The sequence below is a fragment of the Schistocerca gregaria genome, chromosome 2 (assembly GCF_023897955.1).
Source record: "Schistocerca gregaria isolate iqSchGreg1 chromosome 2, iqSchGreg1.2, whole genome shotgun sequence".
NCBI classification, from domain to species: Eukaryota; Metazoa; Arthropoda; class Insecta; order Orthoptera; family Acrididae; genus Schistocerca; species Schistocerca gregaria.
In genome coordinates this window covers 982,838,717-982,861,172 of record NC_064921.1, presented here as the reverse complement: position 1 = coordinate 982,861,172, position 22,456 = coordinate 982,838,717, and the positions used below count along the sequence as shown (strand labels likewise).

The 22,456-nt window shown below is 43.2% G+C and overlaps 2 non-coding genes across 2 annotated transcripts; both read left to right on the top strand.

Moving 5' to 3' along the window:
- The first annotated feature begins 11,504 nt into the window (after window positions 1–11,504).
- Trnas-cga (transfer RNA serine (anticodon CGA)) lies at window positions 11,505–11,579 on the top strand. The gene has a single exon. It is a non-coding gene; the product is annotated as a tRNA-Ser (tRNA).
- A 10,403-nt stretch (window positions 11,580–21,982) lies between these two features.
- On the top strand, window positions 21,983–22,057 carry Trnas-cga (transfer RNA serine (anticodon CGA)). Its single transcript has one exon. It is a non-coding gene; the product is annotated as a tRNA-Ser (tRNA).
- Window positions 22,058–22,456: the final 399 nt, after the last annotated feature.

The window sequence follows — 22,456 nt, the reverse complement described above, 5'->3', positions numbered from 1 at the left end:
GTTTCCCTCTTCTGTCTTGTAGTTGACCAGACTTCACTTTCAGAAGAGCTCTGTGAATCTTTGCACTGTTAACACAGAGTGTGTTTAGGGACACATTTTTGCAAACCATCACATCACCTGATGTGGTAGGAATAAAGTAATGTCGAGTAAATGTTCTTAGTGGGTCTTCAGCATTTGATCTTCTGTCCTTCACAATGAAAGACTTTACAGACCGTCCAATCAAAGCTGTTTGTGTTTCATACCGTCCATCACTGTAATACATATCAAAAAATAACTGTTGATCCTGCAGTGAGACTTTTTCATAACATTTGCGACGACATGTACAGCGGTAGTCCTTTAACGTTTTTCCTATTACTGTTTGGCCTTCAATGATGTAAGTGCGTTTCCGCTGTTTTTGCGAGTCTTCCGAACATTCTTTTTCCAGTTACCTGGATTGCTTTTCTTGCGCTTCACCCTAATTGGTTCTTTTGATGCTGCAAAAAATAAAAATGTTTCTTAATGTAAAACTATGGCGTACATGTTCTCCACTCACATCATTACGAATACAATTTAGCAAGTAAAATAGTTATATAAAAGTTGGCAACAGATGTGCAGTCAAACGGATGCGTTTTCGTATATTTCATTTGCCAAAATGTACCGACTACGTTCCTAACGCTGACGGCATTCTCGATGGTCAGCGACTGTAATAATCGATCAGGAACATGTCCCAATCAGTAGTTGTGAGTATTCCACTACGTAGTTCACAGTTTACTCCTTATATGGTAGCACAGCACATCATTATGTAATTAGTTCACTTTTGCGTATGACAGTAGCCTTCAATAATCGCATGCAACGAAGTAATGTTGTACATCATTCTTAGCCACATTTGTTGTTGTTGTTGTGGTCTTCAGTCCTGAAACTGGTTTGATGCAGCTCTCCATGCTACTCTATCCTGTGCAAGCTTCTTCATCTCCCGGTACCTACTGCAACCTACATTCTTCTGAATCTGCTTAGTGTAGTCGCCTCTTGGTCTCCCTCTACGATTTTTACCCTCCACGCTGCCCTCCAATACTAAATTGGTGATCCCTTGATGCCTCAGAACATGTCCTACCAACCGATCCCTTCTTCTGGTCAAGTTGTGCCACAAACTTCTCTTCTCCCCAATCCGATTCAATACTTCCTCATTAGTTATGTGATCTACCCATCTAATCTTCAGCATTCTTCTGTAGCACCACATTTCGAAAGCTTCTATTCTCTTCTTGTCCAAACTATTTATCGTCCATGATTCACTTCCATACATGGCTACACTTCATACAAATACTTTCAGAAATGTCTTCCTGACACTTAAATCTATACTCGATGTTAACAAGTTTCTCTTCTTCAGAAACGCTTTTCTTGCCATTGCCAGTCTACATTTTATATCTTCTCTACTTCGACCATCATCAGTTATTTTGCTCCCCAAATAGCAAAACTCCTTTACCACTTTAAGTGTCTCACTTCCTAATCTAATTCCCTCAGCATCACCCGACTTAATTTGACTACATTCCATTATCCTCGTTTTGCTTTTGTTGATGGTCATCTTACATCCTCCTTTCAAGACACTATCCATTCCGTTCAACTGCTCTTCCAAGTCCTTTGCTGTCTCTGACAGAATTACGATGTCATCGGCGAACCTAAAAGTTTTTATTTCTGCTCCATGGACTTTAATACCTACTCCGAATTTTTCTTTTGTTTCCTTCACTGCTTGCTCAGTATACAGATTGAATAACATCGGGGATAGACTACAGCCCTGTCTCACTCCCTTCCCCACCACTGCTTCACTTTTATGTCCCTCGACTCTTATAACTGCCATCTGGTTTCTGTACAAATTGTAAATAGCCTTTCGCTCCCTGTATTTTACCCCTGCCACCTTCAGAATTTGAAAGAGAGTATTCCAGTCAACATTGTCAAAAGCTGTCTCTAAGTCTACAAATGCTAGAAACGTAGGTTTGCCCTTCCTTAATCTAGCTTCTATGATAAGTCGTAGGGTCATTATTGTCTCACGTGTTCCAACATTTCTCCGGAATCCAAACTGATCTTCCCCGAGGTCGGCTTCTACTAGTTTTTCCATTCGTCTGTAAAGAACTCGCGTTTGTATTTTGCAGCTGTGACTTATTAAACTGATAGTTCGGTAATTTTCACATCTGTCAACACCTGCTTTCTTTGGGATTGGAATTATTGTATTCTTCTTGAAGTCTGAGGGTATTTCGCCTGTTTCATACATCTTACTCACCAGATGGTAGAGTTTTGTCAGGACTGGCTCTCAGTCAGTAGTTCCAATGGAATGTTGTTTACACCGGGGGCCTTGTTTCGACTCAGGTCTTTCAGTGCTCTGTCAAACTCTTAACGCAGTATCGTATCTCCCATTTCATCTTCATCTACATCCTCTTCTATTTCCATAATATTGTCCTCAAGTACATCACCCTTGTATAGACCCTCTATATACTCCTTCCACCTTTCTGCTTTCCCTTCTTTGCTTAGAACTGGGTTTCCATCTGAGCTCTTAATATTCATACAAGTGGTCCTCTTTTCTCCAAAGGTCTCTTTAATTTTCCTGTAGGCAGTATCTATCTTACCCCTAGTGAGATAAGCCTCTACATCCTTATATTTGTCCTCTAGCCATCCGTGCTTAGCCATTTAGCACTTCCTGTCGATCTCATTTTTGAGACGTATGTATTCCTTTTTGCGTGCTTCATTTACTGCATTTTTATATTTTCTCGTTTCATCAATTAAATTCAATATTTCTTCTGTTACCCAAGGATTTCTACTAGCCCTTGTCTTTTTACCTACTTGATCCTCTGCTGCCTTCACTACTTCATCCCTCAAAGCTACCCATTCTTCTTGTATTGTAATTCTTTCCCCCATTTCTGTCTATTGCTCCCTAATGCTCTCCTTGAAACTCCGTACAACCTCTGGTTCTTTTAGTTTATCCAGGTCCCATCTCCTTAAATTCCCACCTTTTTGCAGTTTCTTCAGTTTTAATCTACAGGTCATAACCAACAGATTGTGGTCAGAGTCCACATCTGCCCCTGGAAATGTCTTACAATTTAAAAGCTGGTTCCTATATCTCTGTCGTACCATTATACACTCCTGGAAATGGAAAAAAGAACACATTGACACCGGTGTGTCAGACCCACCATACTTGCTCCGGACACTGCGAGAGGGCTGTACAAGCAATGATCACACGCACGGCACAGCGGACACACCAGGAACCGCGGTGTTGGCCGTCGAATGGCGCTAGCTGAGCAGCATTTGTGCACCGCTGCCGTCAGTGTCAGCCAGTTTGCCATGGCATACGGAGCTCCATCGCAGTCTTTAACACTGGTAGCATGCCGCGACAGCGTGGACGTGAACCGTATGTGCAGTTGACGGACTTTGAGCGAGGGCGTATAGTGGGCATGCGGGAGGCCGGGTAAACGTACCGCCGAATTGCTCAACACGTGGGGCGTGAGGTCTCCACAGTACATCGATGTTGTCGCCAGTGGTCGGCGGAAGGTGCACGTGCCCGTCGACCTGGGACCGGACCGCAGCGACGCACGGATGCACGCCAAGCCCGTAGGATTCAACGCAGTGCCGTAGGGGACCGCACCGCCACTTCCCAGCAAATTAGGGACACTGTTGTTCCTGGGGTATCGGCGAGGACCATTCGCAACCGTCTCCATGAAGCTGGGCTACGGTCCCGCACACCGTTAGGCCGTCTTCCGCTCACGCTCCAACATCGTGCAGCCCGCCTCCAGTGGTGTCGCGACAGGCGTGAATGGAGGGACGAATGGAGACATGTCGTCTTCAGCGATGAGAGTCGCTTCTGCCTTGGTGCCAATGATGGTCGTATGCGTGTTTGGCGACGTGCAGGTGAGAGCCACAATCAGGACTGCATACGACCGAGGCACACAGGGCCAACACCCGGCATCATGGTGTGGGGAGCGATCTCCTACACTGGCCGTACACCTCTGGTGATCGTCGAGGGGACACTGAATAGTGCACGGTACATCCAAACCGTCATCGAACCCATCGTTCTACCATTCCTAGACCGGCAAGGGAACTTGCTGTTCGAACAGGACAATGCACGTCCGCATGTATCCCGTGCCACCCAACGTGCTCTGGATGAAGCGTCGTCTCACGCGGTCTGCACGTCCAGCACGAACGCTGGTCCAACTGAGGCGCCAGGTGGAAATGGCATGGCAAGCCGTTCCACAGGACTACAACCAGCATCTCTACGATCGTCTCCATGGGAGAATAGCAGCCTGCATTGCTTCGAAAGGTGGATATACACTGTACTAGTGCCGACATTGTGCATACTCTGTTGCCTGTGTCTATTTGCCTATGGTTCTGTCAGTGTGATCATGTGATGTATCTGACCCCAGGAATGTGTCAATAAAGTTTCCCCTTCCTGGGACAATAAATTCACGGTGTTCTTATTTCAATTTCCAGGAGTGTATAATCTATCTGAAACCTGTCAGTATCTCCAGGCTTCTTCCATGTATACAGCCTTCTTTTATGATTCTGGAACCAAGTGTTACCTATGTTTAACTTGTGCTCTGTGCAAAATTCTACCAGGCGGCTTTCTCTTTCATATCTTTGCCCCAGTCCAGATTCACCTACTACGTTTCCTTCTCCCCCTTTTCCTACTACCGAATTCCGGTCACCCATGTCTATTAAATTTTCGTCACCCTTCACTATCTGAATAATTTCTTTTATTTGATCATACATTTCTTCAATTTCTTCGTCATCTGCAGAGCTAGTTGGCATATAAACTTGTACTACTGTAGTAGGTGTGGGCTTCGTATCTATCTTGGCCACAATAAAGCGTTAACTATGTTGTTTGTAGTAGCTTACCCGCATTCCTATTTTCCTATTCATTGTTAAACCTACTCCTACATGACCCCTATTTGATCTTGTGTTTATAACCCTGCAGTCACCTGACCAGAAGTCTTGTTCCTCCTGCCACCGAACTTCACTAATTCCCACTATATCTAACTTTAATCTATCCATTTCCCTTTTTTAATTTTCTAACCTATCTGCCCGATTAAGGGATCTGACATTCCACGCTCCGACGCCAAATTTATGCAGTTTTAAGTATAAAACATACCTTCACTACTTGATTGACGTGAGAATGGCACATATTCATCGCTGGGACCACACTCAATGTCAACATTTCTGTCATTTGACTCTTCTGAACTACTGTATGCAACTTCGTCTGCCATCTTGTTACTGGATTTAATTCACTCTGGCACCAGAGATAAATGTAGATCTGAGACACTCCAGAAGTTCCAACATAAAAAATCGCTCAGTGTCCCTCAAGAGGCCTGGTTCGTTTTGCCTTATGAATCTTTATAATTTTCTGCACCTTTCTCAACAGCTAACCTAAAATGTCGAAATTTGTAGTTGGTTCACTATGGAGGCAGTTAAAGCCATAAAACAAGTATTTTACAGGTAGAAAATTAGATATGTATTAGAATTAGAGAATATAACTTCTCTGTATTTGTCAAATTTGTGGTTGGAGAAGGAAATAGATGCTTCAGATGTGGATTTAAGCTGTAAGTTAAAATTAAATTGGACATTATTAAAAATACACCCAGCAATAATAAATACTGGTTGGAGGAAGAAATAGATGATTCAGATGTGGATTTAAGCTATAAGTTAAAAATTAAATTGGACATTATTAAAAATACACCTGGCAAAAATAAAGAAAGAGTTGCTTTCTGCGTGTAAAAGTATATGCAAAAGTTAATAAATATTTTGTACGAGAATATACATCTGTCTTATTTGCTAAGCTACCGAAAATCCCATAACATTTCCTATATACTACGATCAATGTGCCTGTATTTCGGCTGTGGAAGTGAGCGGTTGGATGACGGTGAAAAGTAGTTGAAACTAGATAGCTGAAAGAGTAGCGAGCCCCTTTTCGCACCGATATGAACATACTAGATGGCTGTACTGCATGAAATTGTTTAAATAAAGACTGGTGCATGCATAATAAAGACTTATGTCCAGCACTGGTCGAGTCCTTTTCCCACGAATCCCTAGCAGGAAAATGGCTCTGAGCACTATGGGACTCAACATCTGTGGTCATAAGCCCCCTAGAACTTAGAACTACTTAAACCTAACTAACCTAAGGACATCACACACATCCATGCCCGAGGCAGGATTCGAACCTGCGACCGCAGCCCCTAGGAGGAGGTGGCGGTTGGGTGACTTAAGTTAGTGGACGTAGTCCAAGAGTTCTTTCTTTCTCGCCATTCTCATAGCTTAGTAGAGATTCGCGAATTTACCTTTCTTTACCACAAAAATTCAAACTTAGCGCCAGTTCCTAGGAAGAGGTGGTGGTCAGATGACTTCGGTTAGTGGAGGTGGCCCAAGTGACCTATTTTCCCTCGATTTTTCTTAGGTTAGTGGAGATAACCGTGGTGTGATGCATTATCCTGTTGGAATTTGAACTTCCCTCCATTTTTCTGGGGGGGGGGGGAGGGAGGGGAGGGGGTATAGGTTAGTCGAGTTTGCCCAATTGACCTATCTTCTCGCCAAAATCCGACACATTGGATGACGTAATGGCGGCTATCTTGGATGATGTCATGTATTGTTGCTTAGTCTACACTCTGGCATATTTGATGACGTAATCACCGCCATCTTGGATTCATCTGCCAACAATGCAGAGTAGGACACAATAGAGGTTGGCCCAATACTATCAAGAAGTTTTTCATCGCAGGAAAGAATTGAGATTAACGTCAGAAGCAATCGAAATAGTTGTTATGTATGAAAAGACAATTCGAAAACATACATACACCAGAAGCCACCTTACTTCTCATGCCACTATCTATTTCTTCCTTCACTGTCCAGTTCACAAATGGCGAGTGTGAAGAGTTATTGAGGGAGAACCTCTGTTTTACCTTAATTTTTTTAATTTCCTCGTTGTGGTCATTTCGCGAAATGTCCAGGCACCAAAATATGGAAACACCAAAAACACATTCCCATGCCTATCGCGGTGTCGGAATCACTTTGGCATTCAAAATAATCGTATGGAAATTGACAAATAGAGGTCCTGTGTGGTTTTCAAGAGATTCGTATGCCATTATTCCTGGAAAATAGTGGCAAGATGGGTAACGATGATGGAGATGGATAGCGATCACGAAGCGTTGTCTCTAAAGTAGGACACAAAGTCTCAATAATATTGAGATCTGGTGACCGTAGTGTCCAGAGGTGATGCTAAATACCCTTATGATGCTCACAAAAGCAGTCCTGGACGATGCGAGCCGTATGAACAGGGGGCCGGTCCTCTTAGAACACAGCATTATCATTGGGTAACAAACATTGGGCCATGGTACAGACATGATAAGCCAAAATGCTCACATAATCCTTGGCAGAAATGCAACCCTGCAGAAACCCTGGGTTTCATGGAATACCACAGCGTGGTTTCCAAAATCACCTCCGAATCGCCGCCGTGTTTCACTCTCGGTACATGATTTCGATGAGAAGTTGGCAACAGTGTGAAAAAAGGCTCATTCGAGCAAATGAGTGTCTTCTATTACTCCATAGTCCGTGTTTAATTGATTCGGCAGCACGTTTTCCTTCTATGGTCATTTGCATCACAGATGTGTGGTTTTGGAATTTCAGCTCGCCCTGCTGTCCCTAGGTTATGGAACCCCACTCTTCTGATTTTGGTGCTGATAGGGCTTACGAGTGTGACATTCAGTTCTGCAGTGACTTGAGAAGCAGTCGTCACAATCCTCTTCAATGGCTGTCCGTCACGGTCATTCAACATACGCTTTCGTCGACATTGTGACTTGGCGGATGACATTTTTTCGCTTTCCCTGTATTCGCAATAAATCTTCGACATGGTTCTTCTAACTCTAACCTATTCATTTCCCCCTTCTAAATTTTCTAACCTACCTGCCCGATTAAGGATCTGCCATTCCATGCTCCGATCCGTAGATCGCCAGGTTTCTTTCTCCTGAAAACTATGTCCTCCTGAGTAGTCCACGCCCGGAGATCCGAATGGGGTACTATTTTACCTCCGGAGTATTTTACCCAAGAGGACGCCATCATCATTTATCCATACAGTGAAGCTGTATGCCCTCGCGAACAATTACAACTGTATTTTCCCCTTGCTTTCAGACGTTCGCAGTTCCATCACAGCAAGGTTGTTTTGGTTAGTGTTACAAGGCCAGATCAGCCAATCATCCAGACTGTTGCCCCTGCAAACTACTGAAAAGGCTTCTGCCCCTCTTCAGGAACCACACGTTTGTCTGGCCTCTCAACAGATACCCCTCCGTTGTGGTTGCACCTACGGTACGGCTATCTGTATCGCTGAGGCACGCAAGCCTCCCCACCAACGACAAGGTCCATGGTCCACGGGAGGAGGTAGGTTAGGAAATTTAAAAAGGGAAATGGGTAGGTTCAAGTTAGATTTAGTGGTAATTAGTGAAGTTCTGTGGCAGGAAGAACAAGACTTCTAGTCAGGTGAATACAGGGTTATAAATACAAAATCAAGTAGGGGTAATGCAGGAGTAGGTTTAATAATGAATGGGAAAGTAGCAATGCGGGTAAGCTACTACAAACAGCATATTGAACACATTATTGTGGCCAAGATAGGTACGAAGCCCACGCCTACCACAGTAGTACAAGTTTATATGCCAACTACCTCCGCAGATGCCAAAGAGATTGATGAGATAAAAGAAATTATTCAGACAGTGAAGAGAGACGAAAATTTAATAGTCATGGGTGACTGGACTCGACAGTAGGAAAAGGAAGAGAAGAAAACGTAGTAGTTGAATATGGAATGGGAGTAAGGAATGAAAGAGAAAGCCGCCTGGTAGAATTTGGCACAGAGCATAACTTAATCTTGGTTCAAGAAGCATGAAAGAAGTTTGTATACATGGAAGAAGCCTAGAGATACTGGAAGGTCTCAGATCGATTATATAATGGTAGTACAGAGATTTAGGAACCAGATTTTAAACTGTAAGACATTTGCGGGAACACATGTGGACTCTGACCACAATCTATTGGTTATGAACTGTAGATTAAAACTGAAGAAACTGCAAAAAGGTGGGAAATTGAGGAGATGGGACCTGTATAAACTGAAAAAACCAGAGGTTGTAGAGAGCTTCAGGCAGAGCATTAGGAAACGATGGACAAGAATGGGGGAAATAAATACAATAGAAGAAGAATGGGTAGCTCTGAGTGATGAAATAGTGAAGATAGCAGAGACCAAGTAAGTAAAAAGACTAGCGCTAATAGAAATCCTTGGGTAGCAGAACAGATATCGAATGTAATTGATGAAAGGAGAAAATACAAAAATGCAGTAAATGAAGCACGCGAAAAGGAATACAAACATCTCAAAAATGAGATCGACAGGAAGTGCAAAATGTCTAAGCAGGGATGGCTAGAGGACAAATGTAAGGATGTAGAGGCGCATATCACTAGGGGTAAGATATATAGTACCTACAGGAAAATTAAAGAGATATTTGGAGAAAAGAGAACCACTTGCATGAATATCAAGAGCTCAGATGGAAACCCAGTTCTAAGCAAGGAAGGGAAAGCAGAAAGGTGGAAGGAGTATACAGAGGGTCTATACAAGGACGATGTTCTTGAGCATAATATTATAGAAATGGAAGAGAATGTAGATGAAGATGAAATGGGAGATACGATATTGCGTGAAGAGTTTGACAGAGCACCCAAGACCTAAGCTGAAACAAGGCCTCGGGAGTAGACAACATTCAATTATAACTAATGACAGCCTTGGAAGTGCGAGGCCTAACAAAACTGTACAATCTAGTGAGCAAGATGAATGAGACAGGCGAAATACCTTCAGAATTCAATAAGAATATTATAATTCCAATCCCAAAGGAAGCAGGCGTTGACAGATGTGAAAATTACCGTACTATCAGTTTAATAAGCCACGGCTGCAAAATACTAACACGAATTCTTTACCGATGTATGGAAAAACTGGTAGAAGCAGACCTCGGCGAAGATCAGTTTGGATTCCGTAGAAATGTTGCAACACGCGAGGCAATACTGACTCTAATACTTATCTTAGAAGATACATTAAGGAAAGGCCAGCCTAAGTTTCTAAGATTTGTAGATCTTGAGAAAACGTTTGACAATGTTGACTGGAATTCTCTAATATTCTGTAGGTGGCAGGGAGCGAAAGGCTATTGACAATTTGTACAGAAACCAGATGGCGGTTATAAGAGTCGAGGGGCATGAAAGGGAAGCAGTGGTTGGGAAGGGAGTGAGACAGAGTTGTAGCCTATCCCCGATGTTATTCAATCTGTATATTGAGCAAGCAGTAAAGGAATCAAAAGAAAAATTTGGAGTAGGAATTAAAACGCATGGAGAAGAAATAAAAATTTGAGCTTCGCCGATGACATTGTAATTCTGTCAGAGACAGCAAAGGACCTGGAAGGGCACCTGAAAGGAATTGACAGTGTCTTGAAAGGAGGATATAAAATGAACATCAACAAAAGCGAAACGAGGATAATGGAATGTAGTCGAATTAAATCGGGTGTTGCTGCGGGATTAGATTAGGAAATGAGCCACTTATAGTAGTAAATGGATTTTGCTATTTTGGGAGCAAAAGAATCGTTGATGGTTCAAAAGGGTCTGAGCACTATGGCACTTAACTTCTGAGGTCATCAGTCCCCTAGAACTTAAAACAACTTAAACCTAACCAACCTAAGGACATCACACACATCCATGCCCGAGGCAGGATTCGAACCTGCGACCGTAGCAGTCACACGGTTCCAGACTGTAGCGCCTAGAACCGCTCGGTCACTACCGCCGGCCTGATGATGGTCGAAGTAGAGAGGATATAAAATGTAGACTGGCAATGACAAGGAAAGCGTTTCTGAAGAAGAGAAATTTGTTAACATCGAAGTGTGAGGAAGTCGTTTCTGAAATTACTTGTAGGGACTGTACCCATGTCTGAAAGGTGGACGATAAATAGTTTAGACAAGAAGAGAATAGATTCATTCGAAATGTGGTGCTACAGAAGAATGCTGAAGATCTGAGGGGTAGATCACTTAACAAATGAGGAGGTATTGAATAGGATTGGGGAGAACATAAGTTTGTGACACAACTTGTCAAGAAGAAGGGATATTCTGAGGCACCAAGGGATCACCAATTTAGTATTGGAGGGCATCGTAGGGGGTTAAAATCGTAGAGGGAGACCAAGAGATGAATGCACTAAACAGATTCAGAATGCAGAATGAGATTTTCACTCTGCAGCGGAGTGTGCACTGATATGAAACTTCCTGGCAGATTAAAACTGTGTGCCGCCCAAAACTCGAACTCGGGACCTTTGCCTTTCGCGCGCAAGTGTTCTACCAACTGAGCTACCGAAGCACGATTCACGCCCGCTACTCACAGCTTTACTTCTGCCAGTACCTCGTCTCCTACCTTCCAAACTTTACAGAAGCTCTCCTGCGAACCATGCAGAACTAGCACTCCTACTGGCAGAAGTAAAGCTGTGAATACCGGGCGTGAGTCGTGCTTCGGTAGCTCAGTTGGTAGAGCACTTGCCCGCGAAAGGCAAAGGTCCCGAGTTCGAGTCTCGGTCGGACACACAGTTTTAATCTGCCAGGAAGTTTCCGATTCAGAATGATGTAGGTTGCAGTAGGTACTGGGAGATGAAGAAGCTTGCACAGGATAGAGTAGCATGGAGAGCTGCATCAAACCAGTCTCAGGACTGAACACCACCACCACAACAACAACAGCATAGAAAAGTAAACTAGAGAGCGTAAGGCCATTTTAGCATCACTGAATACTGCTACAAATTGAAATATATACAAAGATAGGAAGATTATTTTGCCTACTTGCAAGGGAAAAAAGATTGTCTGAACGCCTCAGTACCAGCTCTAATTTCCCTTATCTTTAAATGGTGATCGTTGCGCGATTTGAAAGTTGGTGGTCATAATATACGCGCTACATCCTCGGCGGAGATCGGATTTCGGAATTTAGTGAGCAGCCCCTTCCGTTTAGTACGCCGTCTGTGTGCAAGTGTGTCACACTTCAAACTTTCTATGAGATTTGTAATGCTCTCGCGATGGCTAAATGTACCAGTCACGAATCTTGCCACCCTTCTTTGGACCTTGTCAATCTCTTGAATCAGACCCGACTGGTAAGGGTCCCACACAGACGGACAATAGTCTAATAGTGGACGAACTAACGTATTGTGAGCAATTTACTTTGTTGAAGGACTGCATCGCTTCACGACTCTACCAGTAAACTGCAGTCTAGAGTTCGTCTTGCCCGTTACTGGGGTAATCTGATTATTCCATTTGAGATCATTTCGAAAAGTCACACCCAGATACGTGGCGGATGTTACCGCTTCCAAAGACTGGGCATTTTTTTTGTGTACTCGTACATTGACGGGGATTTTTGTCTTGTTGTACGCAGTAGGTTACACTTACTAATATTAAGAGATAACTACCAGTCATTACACCACGCATTTATTTTCTGCAAATCCTCATTGATTCGTTCACAACTTTCGTGTGATACTACTTTCTGGTAGCCTACAGCATCATCGGCAAACAGTCTAATGATGCTGTCAATACCATCAACCAGAACGTTTATGTAAATCGCAAAAAGCAGAGGACCTGTTACACTGCCCTGGGGCACACCTGAAGTTACGCTTGTTTCCGTTGAAGTCATCCCATTCAGGACGACTTACTGCTCTCTGTTAGAAAACTTTCTATCCAACCGCATATATCATAGCATAGACCATTAGCGCGCACTTTCTGGAGCAAGCGACAGTGCGGAACTAAGTCGAACGCCTGTCAAAAGTCGAGAAATATGGCATCAACCTGGGAGAAGGTATCTAGAGCCTGTTGTATATCATGCACAAAGAGGGCCAGCTGTGTCTCGGATGACCGCTGTTTCCTAAAACCGTACTGGTTTCTGCAGATGAGCTTCTCAGAGTCTAGAAATGTCAGTATGTCTGAACACAAAATATGTTCCAGGATTCTACACGAAATCGATGTCAGTGAAATTGGCCGATAATTATGTGTTGTAATGTTAAACGTGTAAACGGATAGAAGCTATTTGTCGGGGCACTCTATGAGCATAATGGCACCGAAACGGAGGATGACACCTTTTTCCAAAACTCTTTCACAGAAGAAGAACACACTGTAGCACCTCCTTTAGATCAGTCACGTCGGTACCAAAATGACAGATATTGAAATAGATGACCGTAAGTCAAAAAAAGAAAATTGTCCAACAGAGGAGAGGCCACTGGCCTTACGGGATTCAAACGCGAGTGTACATAGTATATGGAAAAGCATTTGCTCTCTTCTAGAAGTAGTATGCTGTAGGCGTCTGGAAAGGCGAAGTGATCCTAATGAATGGAAAAGCACAGGTCATTCCCGTTTTCAAGAGGGTCGTAGAGCGGAGGTGCAACACCATAGGCCTGTATCTCTGACGTCAGCGTGCTGTAGAAGTTTTATGTTCGCATATTATAACATTTCAGGAGACCGAAAATATGCTCTGTAGGAATTAACACGGGTTTAAAAAAAAGCAGCTGCGCGAAACCCAGCTTACTCTGCTCGTCCACAAGACCCTGCCACAACCACCGAGCGACCCGAGTCCCTTTACTATTCTCTTCAATGGCCGCCCTTCACGATCATTCAACACACGCTTTCGACCACATTGTGACTTGGCCGGTGACATTTTTTCGCTTTCGCTGTATTTGCAATAAATCTTCGATATGGTTCGTCTTGAAATACCAAGCACTTCGGCTCCCTTGGTTACGCAAGCACCTACAATCCGAGCACCAACAGTTTCCCCACGTTCGATATCACTTGGTTCCGAAACAATGCACTCACAGCTACGCAAAACGGTAGTCTGACCACTACAGACTCTTACAATGTATTGAGGACATTGCACATGAGCCGTTCGTTGCCGAATACAACAGCGCCGCCTCCAGTCTTGGCAGGCATCTGCTATTATATTCAGGTAAGCCTTTCTCTCCATGTTTCCATATTTTTTTCCAGTCCCTGTACATGAGAGTGAAATATATTGCCCGATTATGCTTGGAATATACTCTCTCGGAAATCCAACAGTAAATCTGACTGTCATGCACAATGCCTCTCTTGTAGCGTCTGCGACTGGAGTTTGTTGAACATCTCGTTAGTGCTCTCGCGCCTACTAAACAACCCCTTTGACTTTATGGGATAATTTATCTGCCCCTACCGATGCCGTTTTATGCAACTATTAGTCCCACAGATAATATGAATAAAACCTTTTTGTAGGAAATACACTGAAATTAATTTTTTTACTCTCATATGTTCTCGATAGACGAGGTAGTTTTCGTCTTATTCAAGAAAAACGTACAGAAGTGATCTTCCAATGCGACCCCACAACCACATTGAGCCTCTATCGGTGCGGATTTCTGGTGTGTTGTTTATGCCACTCCATTCTACCACTGTGCAAAAATTTTCGACTACACGAATTAATTCACACATTCGAACTTTTTTTGGTGTTCATTGATTGACCTTATTACTACACCGGCTTAGTCGAGCACTAACGAAATTGTAGAACTGATATTTGTGTAAATTTTACCTAATTCACAATTTTATGAATTTTAACAGCATGAACTGGACAATAACATAGTTGTATTCGTCCGACTTTCTGGCTACGAATCTACTGTACTTCTAAGGGTTAAGTTAGGATCGAATTCTCAACGTAATTAGATTTAGCGTAAAGTTTTTAAAAGTAGTTTTTCTGTCACTATTCTCACGGGCACGTTTAAATTAATAATTTTAACGAAATAGTCCACTACGCTGGTAGCGTAATAGTCCAATCAGTAGAGAGCAATAAAGCTCGAATAATTCGTGTAGTCGGAAATTTCTGTACCGTAGTAGGAGGGAGTGGCACGAACAACATACTAGAAATCCTTACAGGTGAGGTATGAGTATGTGGCGAGGTGCTTTTGAATGCCACTTTCGTACGTTTTTCTTAAATAACTCAAAAACCGTAGGCTTCAGCGAAAACATACCCTAGTACAAATTTAACTACATTTAATTTTCTACAAAAAGTTCCTGTTCATTTTTTTCGTAGGACTAATAGTTTGCGTGTAAGGAGTGACAGAATGTGGAAGCTTCGGGCGTGGTTTTTTGAAGGCAAGATACAAAATTCCGGGTTGCATAAAACGACATCGGTAGGAGCACCTCAGTCACCAGTATATTCATAAAGAAATCCATTTTCTCACACGCCACTCATTTATTTTTGTCTGGGACACATTGTTAGAGAATAAAATAAAAATTATTCACAGTCCCCTGTTCTCGCAGTGGTTTCCAGGAGCTTTCCCTCGTTGTAAGATAAATGCTGGAACTGGTGATAACGTCCCAAATATTCCCAGTTTGGTATCCTTCTGTACCACTACCAGCTAGCCTGATACATGGGGGAAAGTTTACTGAGTCTACTTGTGCTATTACTTGAACAGCTCACTTTACCTAGAGAATACGAAAGTTTATTTAAAAATCCGTTAAAAGTGATACTACTACACAACTGCAGCAACCCTCTTTTCGACTTTTTTTTATAATAGTTATTGTTTTGTCCACCGCTGTGAGGTGCTAGAATCTTTGTTTCTACTGTTCTGTTATTTACAATATATGACTCTTACAAAAATGTCACGTGATCAAATCCTGAGACTCTAACCGACGAAGTAAAGTGTAGCTTTATTCAAAATGGTTGAAATGGCTCTGAGCACTATGGGACTTAACATCCGAGGTCATCAGTCCCCTAGAACTTAGAACTACTTAAACCCAACTAACCTAAGGACAATACACGCATCCGTACCCGAGGCAGGATTCGAACCTGCGACCGTAGAGGTCGCGCGGTTCCAGACTGACGCGCCTAGAAAATGCAATATCTGTTTTACGGGAGTGACGAATGCGTCACAGGCTAAGTCGTGTTGACGTACGGAAATTCTTCGTTTCGCCCTGCGGGGCAGTGTTGTCTGTTTGTCGAACACACATCGAGGATGTGAGGCGGCTGTTTGTTCCTTTCACCTGCTGCACGGTTCGCGCTCCTCTACAAGACCGCGGTCAAATATCGTGGACAAACTGGTCGCAAGCCAGCGCGGAGTTGGCCGTGTTTGTGTGAAGAAGCGTCGTAGGGGTTTACTGAAGGGCGGAGTTTGCCCAGGGAGGCCACGTGTGAGTCTTTCGCGGCTGTCGCCTGGGACAGCAGTGCCTGCGCGACGCAGCTCCCTGACACACACGGCTGTCTGCGTCGGGATTTCAACGGCATCAACAAATAGCAGTCTCACCATCCAGCTGAGAAAGCAGACTCTAGAGCAAATCGGTTTGTTAACTGTTATGACCTGTCTGGATCAAATTAGGGCATATTCAAATTTAACACTAAAATAAAACGAAATAAAAACATTATATTTGTGATGTGCGTACTGTAAGACCTTCGGTACACACACCATCAGATTATTTGACTTGTCGCTCTAACGAAGTAGGTGAGTGTCAGCAGTATGTCTCGTGCTCTTATCGTGTCGTGTTTATCTTCTGCCGTTAGGTCAGACGATAGAAATGCCACTCGCATGCTTAGAGCAGCAGATTGACGGTGACCAACTTTAAACAGGACTTGATTAATTTTCACACACATTTATTAAAATAGTAACAATCATAAAACTTACGTAACTTGATTCTGGATGCTATTTACAATTGACAATCTGAAGTTCCTTCGGTCTTAGTACGTTAATCTTATTCTCACATATTTCCGGTACTTGACAAAGTGTCTATACACTTCTCTTCATGGCTATGTACAGGAATATGATAATCTTGTTAGGCGCAGACTGAAACTTGACTATAGACTGGTACAGACTAATGTAGACTGGTACAGACTGGCGCAGACAAATGCAGACTGACTAATCGGAGGTCTGTATACTCGTTATAATACCTCACACATTCAGGTATCACTGCGCGAGTGTGATCCGTGAGGAGGAAAGGTTCTACGTTAGCAGCAATCTCATTGGCAGCGTTACATATTAATACGCGGATCGGCGGAAGCGGAATTGGGTCCTTCTCTATGGCAGCGCCATCTCGTAGTGCGGAGACGGACGAGCGCTGCGCTTGCGCTGTTGTGCTTAGCGGGGCGCGCTCTAGTGGGAAAGTTGTGTATACGCTGACTACGCGGAACTATGTATGCAACAATATTAATACGTAAATATTACAGGTTAGCTAAAATACAGGACTGTTGTCACTAATGTAGTCAGATGATGCTCGTTGCCGAAACTGAGATGACACACAAAACTCCTCGACTGCTTATGTGAGTGTGTCAGAGAACTGGCGTTACTCCTGCGTTAGAATGGTACCTCCAAATCATGCATGTACTGATGCTTCCACTAGCGTTACTGGCACATTCATTCAATGTTTGCAAAATATTACGGAGAGGTGCCTAAAAGTAACGCCTCCCAATTTTTTAACTCTGTTTTCAATATCGGTTGAGGTGTTACACGTCATACAAACACTACTGACCATTAAAATTGCTACACCAAGAAGAAATGCAGACGATAAACGGGTATTCATTGGACAAATATGTTATACTAGAACTGACATGTGATTACATTTTCACGCAATTTGGGTGTATAGATTCTGAGAAATCAGTACCCAGAACAACCACCTCTGGCCGTAATAACGGCCTTGATACGCCTGGGCATTGAGTCAAACAGAGCTTGGGTGGCGTGTACAGATACAGCTGTCCATGCAGCTTCAACACGATACCACAGTTTACCAATAGTAGTGACTGGCGTATTGTGACGAGCCAGTTACTCGGCTACCATTGACCAGACCTTTTCAGTTGGTGAGAGATCTGGAGAATGTGATGGCCAGGGCACCAGTCACACATTTTCTGTATCCTACAGGGATTCAATGAAGGGCAGAGCCACGGGTAATAACATATCTGAAATGTAACGTCCACTGTTCAAAGTGCCGTAAATGCGAACAAGAGGTTGGAAGGTGGCTACACTGAGTCACAGCGCCAGACATTGAGCCAAAGAGTACTATTCAGCTGCCTCCACTGGCATTTGCAGCTGAGAAGTTGCTGTGGGCAGTTGTAGTTCTGAGGTAGGCGTTATCAGTGCTTGTTGAGATGACGTCGATAGAGTACTAGTTGTGAGCATGTCGTGTGCAGTTGTTTTGTTGGGCAAGACACCATATGTTGTTCGATTGGGGATGTTGTAATGATCAGAGTGTATTTTTTCGTCAATATATATGAAGGTAAAGAAATTTTTTTTATTTTAAATGTCCGAAATAACAATGCCTCTTGGTCACAGGTTCAGTCAACAAAACATCTGGCTCGTGTTCTTGTATTGGACTATAATTATGATTATAAAGCAATTATAGTATTTATGGTTTTTTTTAATTACTTCAGTGTAAATGGTGTTTAAAATATCTTGTCTTATCGTGGAAGAACCGTGCCAGATGTGTACGCTGAATACTACTTCCACACACAGAACAGTTACATTTGTGCTTTGTTGTTTCGTAGCTTTTATAGTTGCTGGAGACTTAATTAATAAATTATGCTAACGAAAATTTCCTTTCATTCTTTGTTGTTATTCTGTGCAGTCAGATTGCGGAGTAATACTAATCAGGGCCAACCGGTTACGAGTCTGCGTAACCGGACAAACAGCGACCAAAATTAAAATGATTAGCATTTTATTTAATTAAGCCCCCATGCAAGGTGAGCGAGTATGGCGATGACGAATACACGCTTCCAATGTGCGTTCACCGCGATGTCGCCAAACACGGATGCGACCATCATAACGCTGTAAACAGAACCTGGATTCATCCGAAAAAATGACGTTTTGCCATTCGTGCACCCAGATTCGTCGTTGAGTACACCATCGCAGGCGCTCCTGTCTGTGACACAGCGTCGAGGATAACCGCAGCCATGGTCCCCGAGCTGATACTTCATGCTGCTGCAAACGTCGTCGAACTGTTCGTGCAGATGGTTGTTGTCTTGCAAGTCTGTTGACTCAGGGATCGAGACGTGGCTGCACGATCCGTTATAGCCATGTGAATAAGATGCCTGTTATATCGACTGCTAGTGATAGGAGGCCGTTGGGATCCATCACGGCATTCCGCATTACCCTCCTGAACCCACCGATTCTATACCCTGCTAACAGTAATTGGATCTCGACCAACGCGAGCAGCAATGTTGCGATACGATAAACTGCAATCGCGATAGGCTACAATCCGACCTTTATCAAAGTCGGAAAAGTGATGGTACGCATTTCTCCTCCTTACACGAGGCATCACAACAAAGTTTCAACAGGCAACGCCAGTCAACTGCTGTTTGTGTATGAGAAATCGGTTGGAAACTTTCCTCATGTCACCACGTTGTAGGTGTCGCCACCAGCGCCAACCTTGTGTGAATGCTCTGAAAAGTTAATCATTTGCATATCACAGCGTCTTCTTCCTGTCGGTGAAATTTCGCGGCTTGTAGCACGTCATCTTCGTGATGTAGCAATTTTAATGGCCAGTAGTGTATTACTCGGCCGACTTCCCCCTACGCTGACGCAAGCTGCAACCCTTTGCTACAAGTTGTCTCCGGATTGTAGCGTCTAACATGGCGGTATGTAACGTAACTACGTCGATGCTTGAGAATCGACATACTGTAATCGAATTTTTAACAGCAGAAAATTTCGTCCACACGTGGAGCGTCCTCTTCTTCAGCGTGACAATGCCGGGATACACACGAGCACTGCGACACGTGCTGTCTTCCGACATGTTGGCTTTATTGTCTTCTAGCATCTCCATAGATTCCCGTCTTGGCACCACCCGATTTTCTTTGGGTGTTGGTTAGCATTGTTTACCGCCAAGGTCTTCAGATACATTGCAGATAACGTGGATGTGATCTTTATTAGATGTATTGTAACTAGATGGTAGTTTCGGCTGTCATCATTTACCGTGAAGATTTTCAACAGTTGCTGTTTCAGCCATATTCAAAATCTTGAAACTGTATTAGATTCTCATACAAACAAATATACTTTTCGTACTAGCACTGTTACCGTTACGTCATGCGACCTTTATTACAATTTGTCATATTGCATATCGTACCGCTTTGGTGGCTACTATTATTAAAGCATGGAACCAACAAAATTTTTGTTGTCGTTTGCGTCTCAAGTTCTCAATCTTGGGTATCAACAGTAATAAGAAAAATGCAATACACTTAATTTTGGTTTTAACTGAATTTGAGTTTAAGGAGTTCGATCTTGATGTTTCCTTTGAAATAACAAACATACTGTCGCTTGTTTAAAAAATATATTTGAAACACCAATATTGTGTTTTTATTAATGGAAAATAGCTTTCTTGATGTACGTGAGGCATCTTTCGAATTTTCAGCCCTTCATTTTCAAGTGGTTACCTCTGTTTTGCTACGGCGTTTGTGACAGAACATCGATCCTGACTGTTATAGGAGACGCTTGTTACTTGGTAGAAACTCAGTGTCCAGTCTTGTCAGTGTTTTAGGGAGTAGGACACTTTAACATCGAAGATCCGTATGTGGCTATGGTGTTTTCCATTGTTATTTGCAGATGTGAGACTAGAACCATAATAATACCTGAACATCGTACAATGCACTGTTGAATTGCAGTGTTGGAGGAAATTTCATAGGGTCCTATGGATTGTAAAGACAACAAGTAGAATGGGTAGTATTATAGCAAATACAAATGAGACTGATCCTTGGAAGATCTGAGACTGAAACCAAAACTGACATATTTTGGACTCGTCACACGGAACCGAGTCTTGTGGCTCAGTGGTCAGCACATTGAACTCACATGCAGGAGGACGGCGGTTCAAACCTGCGCCCGGCCATGCACATTTAGGTTTTCGTGACTTCCCTAAGAAATGGCGGGATGGTTCCTTCGAAAATGAATAGCCGATGTCCTTCCTCTTCATTGACACAGTCCGAGCTTTTTCTTCGTCTCTAATGACCTCTACATCCACGAGACATTAAACGCTATCTTCCTTCCTTCCTTTGTCACGGAGAGACATGATACGCTGGAAAAGACCATAATACTGGGGAAGGTCGAAGGCTCAGAGAGAAAGGGGCAGCGAAGCATGAGATGGATTGATGTTATCACAGAAATAATGAAGTCTGTGGCGCAGGATTTAAGTGTAATGGAGCTTGCCTGGTGATTGTGAAAGCGTGGGTTTATCATTAATATTTCCACAACACCCGAGCGCATATGAACGTGAAACCTTTGTACTCAGGCTGAAATCCAGGAATAATAATTTCAGGAATCTAATGACAGAAGAGATAAAAATCAATCACCTCTCCAAAACAAATACGAGAGCTTATCTCATAATGAGCAACAATAGCATACAACAGAACTCCTGCTAAAAATGTATCCATATATTATATAAATAATAATCGTACTTCGTCCCACGATGACACTGCAAGAGGTCTCTATATGCCATTAATTTTACAAGTGGGCACCAAGCAAAAGAACAAAGTTTCTGCCAGTGAGTAACTTTACAAGGGCATACTTAAATAAAGCAAACAATTAACTCTCTAGAATCATTTAAAATATGCGACCAAGAATTGGCCCCTACATAACTACTACAACTACAATATTGACCACAATAAAATGCAGATTAGCAAAATACACACTAACCGATAAGCAAAAAACAAAATAACTGTTTGCTAGTTCTCTCCCATCGAACAACATTCTCTTGGTAGAGCACTTGCCCGCGAAAGGCAAAGGTCCCGAGTTCGAGTCTCGGTCGGGCACACAGTTTTAATCTGCCAGGAAGTTTCGTATCAGCGCACACTCTGCTGCAGAGTGAAAATCTCATTCTGGAAACATCCCCCAGGCTGTGGCTAAGCCATGTCTCCACAGTATCCTTTCTTTCAGGAGTGCTAGTTCTGCATGTTTCGCAGAAGAGCTTCTGTAAAGTTTGGAAGGTAGGAGACGGATACTGGCAGAAGTAAAGCTGTGAGTACCGGTCGTGAGTCGTGCTTCGGTGGCTCAGTTGGTAGAGCACTTGCCCGCGAAAGGCAAAGGTCCCGAGTTCGAGTCTCGGTCGGGCACACAGTTTTAATCTGCCAGGAAGTTTTCGTATCAGCGCACACTCTGCTGCAGAGTGAAAATCTCATTCTGGAAATATCCCCCAGGCTGTGGCTAAGCCATGTCTCCACAGTATCCTTTCTTTCAGGAGTGCTAGTTCTGCATGTTTCGCAGAAGAGCTTCTGTAAAGTTTGGAAGGTAGGAGACGGATACTGGCAGAAGTGAAGCTGTGAGTACCGGGCGTGAGTCGCGCTTCGGTGGCTCAGTTGGTAGAGCACTTGCCCGCGAAAGGCAAAGGTCCCGAGTTCGAGTCTCGGTCGGGCACACAGTTTTAATCTGCCAGGAAGTTTCGTAACATTCTCGTCATTTGTATAATTTGACCCACGCTATGTCACAACAGCCACAGCGGAACACTTGACAGTA